This window comes from Ascidiella aspersa, chromosome 9 (genome assembly GCF_963924565.1).
Source record: "Ascidiella aspersa chromosome 9, kaAscAspe10.2, whole genome shotgun sequence".
Taxonomy (NCBI): domain Eukaryota; kingdom Metazoa; phylum Chordata; class Ascidiacea; order Phlebobranchia; family Ascidiidae; genus Ascidiella; species Ascidiella aspersa.
Genome location: NC_139455.1, coordinates 1,400,665 through 1,415,656, shown reverse-complemented (window position 1 = coordinate 1,415,656; position 14,992 = coordinate 1,400,665).

The window sequence follows — 14,992 nt, the reverse complement described above, 5'->3', positions numbered from 1 at the left end:
CTTCAGTTAATTATTATAATTATTATTATAGATTAAAATAGAAACAGGTGACGGTCTTATGTCAGCTATTAGTAGTTGTAAGAAGTTTCTAAGTCCGGTTAAAAAATATGTTTTTCAATCTATATTTATTTATTAAATTTCCAGTTTAGAGATATTTGTTAGCGCAAGATTGCCTTAGTATTAAAATGACTGTTTTTAATAAGGTGCGCATGAACTCTATATGCATTAGCTACCCCCAAAAGATAACTTTCTATAATGTAGTGTTGTAAATATTGCGCGTCTAAGAACGTAAACGGAAGACCGCGCACTTGTGACGAGCATTTCCCGCCTAAAGCCACTTCATCACTTCGTAATATAGACACGAAGTTTAGGTGGTTAAGTTGAGCTCGCGCGAGTATTTCGTCTATTGTCGTGGCAACATCCACTCGGCAACGAAAACTCTGGCATGAAGCAACGTGACGTCACACGTTTTGTGCCGAGTGGTAAACACAGTTTCGAAACCCTCAGTTTAAAATAAAAAAAAATATTGAAATAAATCCTTTTATGTCTTCCTTCATAAACTTGTGTGAAAATAAATCCATTTTGTGTTAAATAGGTATGTGATAATATAAATCGTATGTGTTTGATATGCATATATATATAAATATATAAAAGGTCTCGGCGTCGCGCTCGAAATCCCGCCTTTTTCAGTCTCAGCTGAACAGGGTTTAAAATTCTCGACGGCACAACTACAAAAAAATACCCAAAACAACAAGAGACACATTGGCTAATGTACAATGCACCTGATGGAGGACAGACTGTGTAGTTATATGCGGCGAAGGCGCTAAACGTTCACGTATTACATTCCCTTGTCATCTAATTTTAGGCTTTAAAGTCCTTGAACCATCCACTCAAAGCCCTGTTGCCCCACCTTGGTCACTACTCACGTTGGCTAATCAGGGAATCTTAAATGCTTCTGACATTAAGAAAACAAAAATAAGCATCAGGAAAAAAAAAAACTCACGAGAGCATTTTATTCCGTCGTACTTTTGTTTCTCTAGTCTTCTTGAGCACCAACTAAGATAAAATTTTGCCACAACAATCAAGATAAAAATTACAGAGCGAACCAAGGCGGATAAATAATAAGAACAAAAATGCTCATTATTTTACTTGGTAGTAACATGGGTTTCGAGTCTATGGGTAAATATATTCGGGGTTTCATGTCTGTAAAAAAATTGCAGAATCATTTGCTGTATTCTTTAAACGGGCAAATTCCCTGGTAAATTTAAGTCTACTTCAAAATTATTTCAGAATTTCGACTTTCTGTGATTAGGTTTTCAAAAAGTTTAAATATTAGGAAAGTAGGTTTACCAGGATCATTGCATGTTTAAAATGCCCGCCTAAACTATACGGTTTGGGTATTATTAGTACTTCGTTTTATACAGTGTTTTTGTAAACAGCGCAAGTAAAAAAGTGTTTTTACACCGCGACACAACGGTTGCGAGGCACTGACCTAAAATGTCGTTGTTCAAACTTTTCAGTCAGGAACCCCTATTGACTATTAACCACGACTTCCTCGATTTAACAGTTTAAAATATACACTTTCACGTTGTCAAATAAAGACACCACGCATTTGTTGAAGTATTGTGCATTTTGAAGGTTTTTCTTTTGCTTGTCATTAGAATATAAAGCAAAATGAAAAATGTTTTTTTTTACACATGTAACACTTTGTATATAAACTTAGGACTTACCTCCCACCATTTAAACTCATTGCGAGATCCCAGTTTGGGAAACCCTGACCTGGATTGATGTTTCTCAACCGTTGCATCGCGTCGCACTGGTTGGCCGTGGAAGGTTGTCAGGTGCGTCGCAGACAATGCAAAGGAACAAAGTCTATATAATAAAAAAACGCAAGCAATTTAGAAAAAAAACACCCCCTCGCTTGCGAAGTGCCCCAAAATTGTTTATACGTCTAAAAGTGTAGCATGACTTAAAAAGTTAAATAAGCACTTTTCAAAAAATGTTTTTCCTTTCGTATTCAGGTTCGGAATAAAATATTTCCTCAAATGTACTTAATGCTGACTAAAAAATATTTGTGTTATAGCGGGCAAATGGTTAACACAAATATTAGGTCGGGTAAATAGCTAACGATTTCCTAAAGTAGCTTTAAGCGATATTGAAACACCACATAGTTAAATTGTAGTTTAATTTACGGTATATAAACCCATTTTTGACCATTTCTAACCCTTTTTCGAACGCAGTTATACGTATGATCAACGTAAAAACAAAATACATTTACTTGGAGAGGAGAGCATTCACAGTTATATTATTATATTACTCTTTAAATCCATTTTGTGGCTTTACAATCGGGCTATAGAACTTGCAGTACGCTTATGTTTAATTGATGAATGTTTTTGTAAGCTTATCCTATAATCTAAACTGAATCGGGCAGCAATTAGCCCATATTGCCAATCAAGTTTCTTGTCGGCGGCGTTTCAAGTTACAGCACACTTCACGCTTTGCGTCGGACAATTATTGCAAAACAATCGTGTGATTGTAATTTTACAACTAGCGATGATTACTGTTGCAGCAAAATCTCTTGTTGGATACAATTGCCGTTGTTTAGCTGAGGATTTTGTTCACTTAGCTTCAGTTAATTAGTGTAATTATTATTATGAATTAAAACAGAATCAGGTGACGGTCTTATGACAGCTTTAGTAGCAGTAAGGAGTTTTAGTTTTTGGTTAAAAAGCATAATTTTCAATCCATTTATTTATGTAATTTCCAGTTTAGAGATATTTGTTAGTGCAAGATTGCTATTGCTTTAAAATGACTGTCTTTAATTAGGTGCACTAGAAACTATAACAATAGGTATTAGCTAGCTAACCCAAAAATAAACATTTGGTAATGTAGTATAAAAATTGTGAAACCAGTTAGCATTTGTTGAAATACTATACGAAATAGACTCTGTGTTTGATTTGTTTTATTAAATTGCGTAGCTACACAATATATAGGGTAATCAGGTGAAAAGTTGTATTGAATTCTCGACAAGCTTTCACACAACTTTATCAGGTCAAAGTATAAATGAAAACAATTGAGAGATTGTTTTGGAACACATTATATAGTTCTTGCTGCTGAGTAGTGTTGACAATAAATCTAGCTTGGCAAATGTGTATAGAAACGAGGTGATATTCATTTCTGTCCATGTATTAGCTGTGACTGTTTTGCATAGAATATAATGAGTTAAAATTGAGCAATGATGCTTTTGGTTTCCGACTGGTTGCCCATCCCTGCACTCTTGTGTTGAAACTTATAGAAAAACTTTATAGGCAGGATTATTAGACGAGTTGTTTTTACAGCGTTTTTTATGAATCCGTAAAGTCAAAAACAGGGCGCTGGTCTAGAATCCTACCACAACGAAACACTATTTGGGTTAGGGTGCGGGTTAGCGTTTGGGTTAAGGTGGGTCAAGTATGATTATTAAACAAAGAATATAATAATACTTGACCCACCCACACCCGAACGCTAACCCGCACCCTAAGTCAAATTTTGTGCGTTGATTTTAGAACTGTGGTAGGATTCTAGACCAGCGCCAAAAACAGTAAATAGACAAAGTATGCAATTGCATTTATAAAATCGTTTACTCGAATAGGCTTCTATGATTGCGGGAAATTTGTTACTTATTTTTTGGGGGGATGCAAAAACTTTTCTTTTTACTAGCATATTTGCTACTTTGATAATAATTTATGCAATTATGTTAACTCACTACTCGAAAACTAAATGCGGGAATTGTGGGATAATTATTAATTTTCTATTTTTTGGAGTAGAAAAATCAAAATTAGTGTGGAAAAACTAAAAAAATTAAAGGATTTCAAGAGACTAATTGTTTAAGGCGTATCTGTTCACTTTAAGTTATGTAATAATTTATGCCATTATGTAAACACAGTACTTGATTGGGCGATACTCTGCTCAGTCGCGTTTGTATCTCAATTTCCCAACAGCATACTTACACCACAAATTTGAAAATACCGGTTTCGTATAGTATCGCTAGTTTAAACAACGTTTGAAACATAAAGTTGAGCCTTTTAATTGGGTTCTGGCACTGTATTTTTTCAACCATATTTTATATGCATTTAAAGCACAAGTAAAAAGCATTTTAACGTAATTATTTAAAAAAAAATTAATACTTGTCTGTTTTTTTATAAATTAAAGTACTACAAATAAAACGATCGTTTGATCAAAATGATGCTAGCAATCATCAGCACTTTATCCGCTGATGTAATAACCCAGTAGTGTGACGTGTCAAACTGCGATTGGCTGATGATGACGTCGTAGAAACTGGATTAAGCGAGCGAGACGGATGACGAGCCATGATGACTCAGCAGATGTTTGCCTCGTGGAAATTGAACATAAGGTGAATTTTCTTACACAAAGCGCATAAGGTTCGAGAAGGTGATTTTTCGGTTTTATGCTTTTTCGTTTTCATTAATTTTTACTACGCACTTGGAATTAGGTTTTAAAATATATATAACTAAAGTTATAACAGAAAAATGAAATGTTTTAGAAGTCGACAAGAGAATAGAGAAAAGGCTGCGTTTTGCAACTGCCACGGGCATCCGTTCAAGGTGATTTTTATTTTTATTTTAGCCACTGATCAAATTAAAACAAAATTTCGCAGCTACCAACCAAGCTTAACCTGGGATTTGTTGTTTCTCCTTCCGGTGAATTTTAAATTTGGTGATGAAAACCAAACAAACGTGATTAAAAAATTATATTTTATGTAGCTTAATTTATGAAAAAGATAACCTTTGTCTTTAACTATTTTATGAAGCGCAATTTATGACAACCTAACCTTTATCTTTAACTGTATTGCAACTTCGTTGACCAAAAATAGTTGCAACGGTCAAAATACACAAGTACGATGTTATATTTCAACAGGGGAGATTTCGACCACCGTTCTGTGTGAATCCATTAACTCAAAACTGTGCCAAACACCCGCTGCACGTAGCCCCAATTTAACCAGTAAAGACCAATACACATAGTTATTGCTTGAGCAGGCTGCAAGTCTCCTGTTAAATTTACAATTCCAGAAAAATAGCGAGTCATAAAGTCACGCGCGCGGCTTTTGCGATAGATAGGAGATTTATGTTAAGCTAGAAATACGTTAACACATTACATGTACTTTATAAGGTATTTGATTAACGCAATTTACCCACAAAGCCTCAATATTGAGCGCTACAAGTTTTTCAATAAATATATTTGTTTTCTTTTTGAATACCGTTTTCCACCGGTTTGTGAATAAACCCTTAACTTTTAGTTGGTTAAATCCTTAAATTTTAGAGGCTGCAATTTGACCCACCAAACCAAATACCCGCTGTACATAGCCCCAATTTCACCAGTTAAGACATACATGCAGTGTTTTTGGTTGAGCAAGCGGCAAAGCTCCGGCTTCGGCTTCTTGAATTAAATCAATATCTTGTTAATCGTCCAAATAAGCCTTTATTGAGTACACATATATATTATAGCCATTTCATTCCTCAAGAATATATATTGTATTTTAGCATCGCGTTACATCAAACAGATAAATACAAGTTGGTATATAAAGGGATTACGTTAGGTTTAACTTTTGAACAAAAGAAAGCATTTACCAAAACGATGAAAGATACACACACATATGTGTTCAACTGCTGTAATAAAGCCCTTCTAAAGCTTCTTTTTGACCAACAATTAAGGCTTATGTATTATTAGTACACCGAAAGCCATCACATTCTCTACGAATATGGTTGTTTATCGATTCGCTCCTCTCTGAGCTTGTGTAGCTCAGTTGGTAGAACGATAATCCCTTATGACCTGAGGTCGTGAGTTCGAACCTCACTGCAGGCTAGTTGTTTTTCTAGCCTGCCATGCTTGCATCATTGATCGAAAGATTTGTTAAGTCGTTAACACCAGGTAATATTCAAAATAAGACTTTTTCATGTTTTATCATTAAAGTGCTGGTGAGTTGAAAACAAATTACTTTAAATGGGGACCAAAGTAAGTCTAATAATAAAATGTAGTTAATGACTGGGGCGTATCCAGGGTGGGGGGTCACGATTAAGTGTTTTGACGTCACTTTGTAACGCCATCCCTCAAAATTCACTGAGGATATTTCAATGAAAGCAAAATTCATCAAAAAAAAATTTAATGATGCAGTAACACGGTCTAAAACTGTTTTACTGAAAATTTGGAAACTATAAAATCTCATCTAAACAATATTTAGGATGGTTTACACTTCACAGTAGCCTACACTAAACAAGCAGAAAAACAACATATTTATTTTAAATTTTGAAACAAAACAAAAGATTCTGGGCATCCTGACGTATTCTTTTCCAACGGGACTTTTGTCTGAAATACTATTTAGCATGTGAGATATTCCAATCTAAGATAAAGATAATTGTTATAGAAAGAACGCAACACAACCAGTCGAAAGTATTGTGCTGTAATTGGAGTTGGAAATCGGTTGATCTTGTGACTAGTTGCATCCACGTTGCCGTCGAATACCTGTAATTTTTTTTAGAAATCAGATTATAGATCTAATATTATACATTGAATGCTTTTATCTGCTGGCTGTTCTGTTGTCCCAAAGCGAATAACCTGGAAAGCAAAGCGGCACAAAGCGGAACGCATGACTGCAAGAAACTCCCTAAAATAATTTAAGCCAAAGAGAGAAAATTAAATATCGGACCAAGCCATCTTGGCTTCGATATATATTTGACTGCTTTGTCTTTTGGTTAATCTGTTATTTGAAAAATAATTGCTTTGAGGATGCAAACAAACGCAGACCAGAACAACTCAGGAGGCAAAAAGTCCAAAGCTACAAACATGTTATCGATTCGCAGGAAGCGAAAAAAGCGCTATTTTGTGTTTACTTTCTAAAACTTTAACTTTCGGTGGTGCGACTAGAAGCGGGACGACTCCAAATTATCAAAATGGTGCAAGACAAAAAATTGTTTGCATTTAGGCCTACGTAGGTAAAATTGTCAACAATACAGTTGACCACCAGCCACCTCCCTGGACCCGCCCCTGGTTAAAACTTAACTTTTTTTAACCATCCTTAGTATCTTTATCACAATTTTGGCAAAATAAATACTTATTTTTGTAAACAGTAGTTAGATAAAAATTAAAATTAATTCGTATAGCAATGCACCAACTCGACTACAGAAAACATTAGAAAGAGGTAAATAAATGTCGATTAGATAAAAGCGAAGAGAATATATAGAAAATAAAAAGAAAAAAGCAACCTTTAGTGTTGAGCCTTCTTGAATAGGTTGGAAGTTTGTCCCATCGGTGCTGTACTGTATCTCGTACTTGCTCTTCCAAGCTGCTATAACACCCTATAATAGGAACACACAGTGAGACCCATGAAGCAACAACATTAAGTTTTAAGTTTATTGCTCCCCACCGATGATCAGTGAAATGCACTTTCAAAAACAGTAAATAACGTCAGCGTAATAGGAGAATGAACAGCCATGAACTACAGGTGGTTATGCAAAGATACCCTACTATTCTACATTATCCAGCAGGGGTGTTCAAATGATTTCTGCCATGATCCATCACAGCCAAACCTGACAACATGATGATCCACTAAATACAAATAGTAAACATATTAGACATGCTTTAATTTTATGGTGCTTTATTTATAGAAATGTACCCTACAACCTAAAACTTTGTAAAAGTCAAAAGTGAAGTGTGCTACAGCTGCAAGATGTGAGACAAATGATGAGTTTGGCTTAGGTCTGAACTTTAGACCATGGGTCGGCAACCTTTTTCTAGTCGCGGGCCTAAACCAAACTCAGAAAGGTCGTTGTGGGCGCACAAAATTTTAAGTAAGAATTGTGTTATTGAAATTTTAGAACAACTGTGAATCAGACGGGCCTCGGATTTTTTTGCACTTAAAAACATGTTTAATTACATTTAAGGAGGCAGGAAAAAGTTGGCGCAAAGCGCAAAAAAACGTTTGTTTGGTTTAAAATTTGAGGTAATAGAACTACTTTTAACTTTAATAGTTAATGTAGCTTAGTGTTTGTTAACGTTTGTAAGTAAGGCACACCCGGTGAGCGAATTTTTTTTTTGATGTAACGGTATTTATTTTAAAGTTTTTATTACATTGCCGAAAAAAAAATGTTCGAAATACATGTCCAATCTTCAGTAGAAAGAGAGTGGCCCAAATAATAGATAAAAGATTCATTCTTTTATTAGCAAACGTTTCGGCAATTTCTTTTGCCATCATCAGTGCAGTAAGTGAGGCTAAGATAAAAACGAGTCGTCCAATATTTTGGAATATGTTTTTCGTTTGTCCGCGACGCACTTGTCAGCCTTCAACGGCACAACGGTAACGAAGCACTGATCTAGTTCAAAATACAGAATCAAAACGTAAACAAACTGTACGTAGAAAGATCATTCGAGCGAAGCGCTAAACATTTTTTATGGTAAAAAAGTATTTGAAATGACTCGTATCTAGTTAGTCAAAGAGGCGGCGGGTTTGAATTTTTACAAAATTCATTAACACTGACAATTGGTATCCACATAAAAAATACCGTAAATTTTTTTTTCTCAAGATTACACAGAAATATCCTCACAAAAAGTTAAAACGATCCGGAACCGAACCGTGATCCGCCATTTGAACAACACCGATTTATATTATACCGTATTAATAAGACCAACGACTAAATAAACCCATATACGAAGTAATATCCACGACAAAATAAGACGTAAACCTGTCGGAAAAACTGTGTGTCCTTGTTTTGGGCCAGGGGTGGGTAACAAGTGGGGTTGGAATTTCTGTTGGGTCTTCAATAGGTGTTATAGACACAATTTTAATTTAGATGACGCATTAAGCACACAAAAAAGTTTCGCACACTGCTTGTTATACTGGACCAGTTTTGGCCTAGCCGAACCTGTTTTAGCGGCTGTTCCAACGCGAAATTTGATCCGACAGTTTTGGCCCCGGTCCAAATTTCGCGTTACAGGTACAATTTTAATTAAGACGGAGACTTGTCACATTAAGCACACTAAAAGGATTCGCACATTGCGTGTTTTACTGACACTTTTTAACCGACTTTAGCGATCAAGTTATTAAGATCATTAACCGATTAGCTGTATGGCTGACCATAATCCTAGTAGAACGTTGACGGTATACATTTGTGCAATTGTGAAAATTAAGGATTCACCAGATAGTATGGCATAATAGACCATTTGAAGTGGAAGTTCAAAGTGCCGCTAAACTCACTTTCAAAAGTGTACTTTTTAGGTTTTTTGTCTCCACTTGCTTTGATACTTTGTTGAAAAGTATATGTTTAAATGTTTGCCGTCGAATGTTTTAAAACTTGTAAGTGTGTTGCAAGTGAAATAAGGTTGCCGGATTTACAACAGGGATTCGTAATCTTTTTTAATTTTTGGACAACAAGGTTTATAATTTTGAAAAAGCTTTATAAGAACAAAATAGCATTTGTCTTTTACACAAATTTTTAGCAAGCTCTAAAGTTAAACACGACAAAAACTTTAACGAAATAAATGAATTGTAGAGGTCTTAATAACGTAAGTTAGTAACTCTGTGACTTCAGGTTATGATATAACTTATAGTACGGTGCTACTATATCATATAGTAGGTGCTGCTATATTTGCGTGGCGTTACTAGTGTTGTTTGTCAGAAAAGTTTGTTCAAATGCAAGTATAATGTCCGACGCTTCGAAAATTCTAAGGCCATATAAGAAAATATTAATAAAATCGACAAGCCCCCAAACACTCCCTTTAAGGCTTACATCTCTCTAACCAACACAGTACAATACCTGAGTTACAACTCCATAGATTGTTATGTTTCCAAGGAATTCCACTTGAAGCCAATCTCCAACCGGTTTATCTAAAAAACGTGAATAGTTTAAATGGCGCTGAATAAAAGTAGGAACTTAAATGTGAAAGGTTACGTACAGGTTGTTCTCCAGTAACCAGAACCGTCAAGTCTGCCGTCGCCGGGTGGGTAGCCAGAGACAGAGCTTGAAGCTGTCATCTGTGCGTCTTTTACACTTCCATCCTTGACTCCCGCGTAGCAACCTTATAAAAAAATACATGTATTAGTCGCATTATTGGTGAATATAAGCTAACTATGACTTAAGGCTGTATCTTTGTGGAATCCAAAATCATAGGCGGAGGATTTCTGCGTGTCAGGTTTTCAAACTTTGATTTTTATTGTTTAACGTTAAGAAAAATACGTCAAGGTATTAGTCCAGAGGTGGGCAAAGTACGGCCCGTGGGCCGCATGCGGCCCGTGACAATTTTTTGTGCGGCCCGCGGAAGGCTGAAGCAATAATATAAAAAATAATAATAAAATTGCTTCAATAGTTTAATTACATTCATTGCACCCTGTCGGCTTCGCGGTCAAGTAAAACAATTTTAAATTTCTCGCCTGCAGTGTGGTAGCTGCCGTACGACACGTGTGTGTGCACCTGGCTTTAGGTTGCTGAACAGCCTGTTACGTCACAATCGAAATTTATGAGTTCGGCCTGTTGCATTACAAGTGTTACCTTATTCTTAGATTAGCAGCTATTGTTTAGCAAATTGTTAATTTATGAGTGATGTACTTAGTTTAAAACTGTTTTGTACGTGTGCTGTGTGGATCTTTCACTATATGTGAGGTTAGGTAAAACTCACCCATAATGAGCTGCTTAAACAATATAAAAAGAGTAAAGTTAACGATGAATGTCGTGCATTCAATAAAGAATATACAGAAAAGTATTTCTTCACTGACGTTGGAGGTAAAGCAATATGTTTGATTTGTCATGAAAGCTGTATTTAAAGATTAAAATTTGAAACGTCACTTTGAAACCAAGCATCCTAATTTTGGCACAATTTATCAAATCATGAGTTGCAAAATGAAGCAACTGAATTAAAAAAATGTTTGAGACAAAGCCAATAAAATTTCAAAACACAACAAGCCATTTGCAGAAGCGGAATTTATTAAATATTGTATGGTTGATGCTGTCAGCGTTGTGTGTCCTAAAGTTGAATCGAAAATGGAAGCACAACAGCTACCAACGGCAAGTACTGATTTTCAGTGGTTTTACTAGTTTAGATTCTGAATTATAATACGGTGCGGCCCTCGAACAAATTCAGATTCTGAATGCGGCTCTCGAGCCAAAAAGTTTCCCCACCCCTGTTTAGTCGAATGTTAGTCCGTGGCAAAACAAGATCAAGGGTCAGTTTTTCGTCATTTGTCAATAATTCAATACTTTTTGATGTAACATTGTTTCTTTTTATGAGTGTATACTTGTTTTTCGATGATAAAAACTGTAAGCTAGATCAGTGTTTATTAAACTGTTGCATGGTTTACTACAGAGTGAATGAAAGTTTTACAAGGTTGGACAAACAGAGGTGAATAAGAGGTAAAAATGTTTTAGTTTTAAATCGATTTGTTTTCTGATTCTAATTTTTCTGTTAAAGGTTGTGTTACTTGTTTATTAACACTTTAACACCCAAATTGATTAATTGCAATAAGTCAAATCTTAGAGTTCATTTGGGTGTTTAAGTGTTAATGAACACGTAACAGGTTGTCGGTTAGTATTAAAATAGATCAGTTTAATTCATTTGTTGCTTTCGTAGTTTTTGCATCCTCTTATAGCTGTAGAGATGGATGAGGTAGTTTAATCACAAAATAAAGCTTAAGCTGGTAGAATGAACATGTTTCATAAAACATTGTTAAGTATATCAGTTGGAATGCTATAGTCATATCATTTCTGCAGTAGGATTAATCAAAATGCAGATTTCTGTAGAAGGTCTGACCAAAACCGAAAAAGATTAAGAAACACTGAATTATATTTTTTCTGGCTTTTCAGCCATATTTCGTGATTTCCATTTCGCAAATTTGGAATATAAATCTTGATTTCTTATAGTTCACATGAAATGTAAAACCCTTGCGTAAAATGCAAAGTTAGGCGATTATGAAATAGGAAAACAAAGAACCAGGATGTTACCCCAATCTAAAGCAATGGTCTCGTGTAAGCACGATTTAAGCGCCTCGACCATAGGATTGTGTCTGCGTAGCTTTTGTTAATTATTATAATTATTATTATAGATTAAAATTGAAACAGGTGACGGTCTTATGATAGCTTTAGTAGTAGTAAGAAGTTTGTAAGTGTTAAATTGCGTAGCCACACAACATATAGGGTATTCAGGTGGCACTATGTAAAGACAAATTTTATTGAATTCTCGGCAAGCTTTCGCACAACTTTATCAGGTCAAAGTATAAATGAAAACAATTGAGAAAATATTTTGTACCACATTTTATAGTTCTTGCTGCTGTGTAGTGTTAACAATAAATCTCGGTTAGCAAATTTGTACGGAAAACGTGATGATATTCATTTCTCCCATGAAATAGATGTGACTGTTAGCGGATAATATAGTTAGTTAACATTCACCAATGATGCTTTTGGTTTCCGACTGGTTGCCCATCCCTGCACTCTTGTGTCAATGTTAGCACGAAAACTTTAAAGGCAGGATTCTTAGACGAGTTGTTTTTACAGCGTTTTTTATCAATCCGTAAAGTCAAAAACAATAAATGGTTTAAAGCAGGGGTCGGCAACCCCTGGCACGCGTGCCACTTGTGGCACGCAAGATGATTTTGCATGGCACGCCAATTGATTTAACGCGCACGTTATATCACCTTAAGAAAGTGCAACCATTACATCACTAACACTAGCGCTAACTAAATGGTTGCACCCATTGCCATTTCGTGTCACAAATAGGTGTCTTAACTGTGTTGTATTTAATATTATTTTTTGTGGGCGTACTTGTTGTTTACCGACCGTTCGTATTACGTCGCAATGCCCCAAATTTGGCGTAACGTTTACTACGTTAAAGCAGGGCATTCTAAATCAAGCTGCAAAGTTTCCTCTAAAGTTTGCAATTCCAGCAAAATAGCGAGTCATAAAGTCGCGAGCGCGGTTTTTGCAAAAGATGCGATGTGATCATGGGAAGCTAGAAATGTATACGTAAAGACATTACATGTATTTTATATGGTATTTAATTAACGCAATTTACCCACAAAGCCCCAATATTGCTACAAGGTTTTCGTCAATTTTCTTTTTCTTTTTGAAGGCCGTTTTTTCTCCGGTTTGTGTTAATAAACCCTAAACTTTTAGCTGTGTTAAACTGTTTAGTGTTAGGGGCTGCAATTTGACTCATCAAACCAAATACCCGCTGCACGTAGCCCCAAATTTAGCCAGTAAAGACCTATATAGACTTATACAGTGTTGTTGGTTGAGCAGGCGGCAAGGCTCCGGCTTCTGGGACTAAATCAACATCTTGTTAAGCGTCCAACCTAATAAACCTATATTTCGTACACATATATAATAGCCATTTCATTCCTCAAGGATATATATTGTATTTTAGCATCACGTTACATCAAAGAGATAAATGCAAGTTGGTATATCAAAGGATTACGTTAGGTTTGAGTTTTGAAAGCCCAGGATGGCACAAACCATCCTCTTTCTACAACTTTTACAAAACAAACTATAGCTGTACGTAGCCCCAAATTTCTAGAGTGAAGACCTATAATATAGGTCCCATATATACAGTGTTATTGCTTGAACAGGCGGCAAGGCTCCGGCTTCGCGGCGAGCAAAGACGATCGAAGGCGGCCTCTCGCTTCCCACTGTGAGCGTTGAAAACACACTGAGGCCTTTCTTCCACGTCAGCTCCAAGCTGCAAAACCCAGTCTTGCTCACTCTCGGCCACTTCGACAAATACCGGGGCACCGACTCGCGCCACAGCGCCATCCAGTGCATGATCGTGGCCGGAACCTTCAAGGATAAGGCCTGGCTCCGTTAGGTCGACATGGCCATCTCCCTGGCGCGCCGAAACGTCACAAACCGTCTCAGTCGGAGCGTGTCCGTTCTGGATGACTTGGCGCGCGGGTTACCCAAGGTCGCGGCCAGTCTAATTGAAATCCTAGTGTAGGCTTCAAATTGGTCTGCGCATGTCTGTGTATACACTACAATACCTTAAGGACAAGATTTGTTAATTAGCAAATCATCTTTAGACTGTTCTGACATGTAATTAAAGTTAGTCACTTTTTTGCACAGATTCGTGGCCACTTGGTCTGTTAAAATAAATCTAAAATGTAAAGCTAATTCAATATCTTGTTAAGCGTCCTACCTAATAAACCCATATGTACACATATATTACAGCCATTTCATTTCTCAAGGATATATTGTATTTTATCAACGCGTTACAACAAAGAGATAAATGCAAGTTGGTATATAAATAGATTACGTTAGGTTTAACTATTAAAGTGTATGTTTATCAAATCTCGAAAAAAGTTTATATTAATTATAGGTGTCCATGGTTTTCGCCTGAGCAAATAAAAATACGCGTTAAAGGTCTTCAAATATACCCAAAGCATTCATATTTGGTGCATGACTACAACACTTCTATTTACATAACTAAAGCACAAAGAAAAGCATTAACAAGACGATGAAAGATACACACACATATGTGTTTAACAACTTTGATAAATTCCTTCTGAACCTGTTTTTTGACCAACGATTATGGCTTACGTATCATTAGTACACCGAAAGCCATCGCAGACTTAACCAATATGTTTGTTTCTTAAATCGTTACTCTCTGAGTCTGTAAGCTCGTTTGGTAAAGCTCTCGGTATGACCGAGGTCGTGAGTTCGAATCTCACTGTAGGCTAGATTTTTCTAGCGTACCTTGCTTGCATGATCGAAAGATTTGTTAAGTAGTTAACACCAGGTAATATATAAAATAAACTTTTTCATGTTACATCATTAAAGTGCTGGTGAGTTGCAAACAAATCACTTTAAATGGAGACCAAAGTTTAATCGGAAAATCTAGTTAATGACTGGGGCTTATCCAGGGCTGTCAAGATTAAGTGTTTTGACGTCACTTTTGGTTACGTAACTATGTGACGTCATCTCCACACAAATAGATTTTTTAAAGTTCACTGAGGATATTTCAA